A 2,794-nucleotide genomic window follows, 5' to 3' on the forward strand; every position below is an offset into this window, starting at 1 on the left:
TCATCTTCTCACGGATTCTCAGCTGTACCCAAAGTTCTTGTGGTGAGAAGACCTTAATTGTCTGTAGATTTAACTTACCATTAGTATTCGTGATCTAAATGCAAAAGGACTTACCATTTTGGCTATGTTATTAATGATATAAGAAATTAAGCTTAAATGATTAATCTGGAGGTCAACTTTAATATATTGTATTATTCCAATGCTATACAATTGTTTTAAACAATTTATGAAACTAATTTGCATAAAAATGTGTCTAATATTAAGAAAACTTAAAGTAACTTTTTATGAGGATCAAATGCGGCAACCAAAATGTCTGCTTATGCAAGATGAGCTGCAAATATTTGGCTTAAGCTTGACAAAAGAACTGTGACAGCCTATCTACAAAGAGATAAAAGACCTCAAACGGGGTTGGTGGTATTGTATTTTAATCTTTTTCGGCCAAGGGTTGGTCGAAACCTATAGCTTGGCTACAGTATTGTAGTATTGTTAGAAGGAGCAGAAGTGCCACCTTTGTTAGATTAAAATAAAGTGTTTCTTGCACTTGGTTACCATCATTTGAACTATAGTTCTTATTGATCATCAAGTATTAAATGTTGAGTGAGTATGAGTATTTCATCCTACTATCCAACAAGAGAACCAATGCCCCCACCTATTCCTCTGTCCTGCAGGGTATTAGACTTGCTTTTCTTATCTTGGGGGAAGGGAAGAGGAAGGATACATGGTAATGCCTCCGCCATGATTTAACTTGCATATTGGTGTTCTCACTTTCTCATCCCCACCCTTCTCCCCTCCTCTTGCCTCCGCCATGATTTAACTTGCATATTGGTGTTCTCACTTTCTCATCCTCACCCTTCTCCCCTCCTCTTTTCCACATTTTGTAGTACAGGAAGTTGATATCCTAAAAATTCCAAATAGAAACTGTCTGCCCACCAGCCCCCACCTCGTCCATTGTGCCAACTTCCTTAGAAATCACATTGATTATTAAATGAAGAGTTGACAACAATAATACTCTTACAATACATAACTCTTTACTAATTGGGCTTATAAGCAATATAGGCGACCATCACCTTACTCAACACCATGCATTCTCTTCACTCACTCATGCTACTATTGTGGTTGTGCACACGACATGTGTGCCCAATATGAGAATTAGCCATAAACCACACATATCCTTGTGTGGAACCTAATGTCAATTATGGGAGGAGTAACAACAACCCCATGTTAGGGAGAACATGTTAAGCTTTCTGCTTAACTTAGCATCAAATTGCCAATACATATTTTTTCCAAGTCTTGTGTCGAAATGTCTCATACATTCCATTAGATTGTTAATGTTTACTTAAGAGAAACTATCGTGGATGTAAAACCTTTAAGGACACAATACCATTATGTCTCCAAGGTTCTGCCTTGCTCAATGTCTAAGCAGATGTACGATACACCAATTACTTTAGTGTCGCGCTTGTCATCATTTTCAGCCTCAGGAATAACATGATGGAACATGCCAACAGCCATAGGTTACAAACCACAAACCCTTGAAATGTGCACTGCCTTACCACCCAGTTGCACTATGACTGTCGAAACTTACCTTTCACTAAATTGGTAACATTCTCCGACAACTTTACCAGCTTGGCACATGTTGAGGTGAAGGACAGACGTCATTAATATGTCGCCACTCTCTTTCACATGTATGTTGTTCATCGTGCACTGGCTATCTCTTCTAGCATTTATTCAAGGGGTCTGGTTCGATCGTTGCCCACATGCATTTCATGTATTGAGCTTGTAGAATTCTTCAACTCCAAATCTTAAGGTCTCCTTAATGGCCATGTCAACAAAGGCCTCGTGGGCACGGTCAGGGTTAGGTGCATCGAACCACTTAGGCTCCATGAAAGAGACATATATGTGTATACATGCATGCTCCAAGCATTTATGACCAAAGTACACGCATACATCACGTATTTATCCACAACCTTAGAGTACTTTAAGATGTGCTTAAAAACAGATAAATAGACCGACTTTTTAACCAAATTAAAGAGTGCAGGGTCAGTAAAAACACGACTGTCTGAAGACCCTGACACGAGGTCCGATGGCAGTGGTGGAGCCAAGATTTTTCTAAGGAAGGACCATTGTATAATCATTAAGCATGTGAATAGATATGGCGATTCGATGAGAGATCGAAACTGTTCCACCTTCCTCTTGTTCTTGGAGTTCAAGGCCGCTTTATGACCTAAGTGGGAAGCAGAGCACTCGTCAATTGAAGTGCAGTGCATCTACAATTTGCAATGTAGAAGAGTAGTTCTCTCAATCGCAATCATGTTATTTTTTATGGCGATCTTATGAGTTTTATCCTTAAGCAATTTGAAGTGAGTGTTATGAGATCATCTGCGGATATTAGATCTGCAGTAATCAGTAATCAAACACAACCTAAAATAAAAAGAGAGAAACCCTAAGAAAGCATTACCAAAATCTAGCTACTAGAAAATCACAATCAACGCTGCATGAGACTTCTTCATGTGAATAAATATGTATAACACCCAGTAAATTATTCATCCTTACTAAAATTAAAAAGGAATCTTGAAGTCCCTAAAAACCATCGTTAAATATTTCAGTTTGAGGGAAAATTATATAATACCAAATATTTAATAATAAAGTACGAGGAAAATTTGTATGGTACAGAGTCGCGTTCAACTATTTAATTAGAACGGTTCGAGTCGCTGTTTTACTCGTAAAATTTTCCGTCTCATTTCTGAAGAACGATGCGAGTCAGAAGCCGCTTCCGACCACAGTGGATAATGCCGCG

The sequence above is a fragment of the Nymphaea colorata genome, chromosome 4 (genome assembly GCF_008831285.2).
Source record: "Nymphaea colorata isolate Beijing-Zhang1983 chromosome 4, ASM883128v2, whole genome shotgun sequence".
NCBI lineage: Eukaryota > Viridiplantae > Streptophyta > Magnoliopsida > Nymphaeales > Nymphaeaceae > Nymphaea > Nymphaea colorata.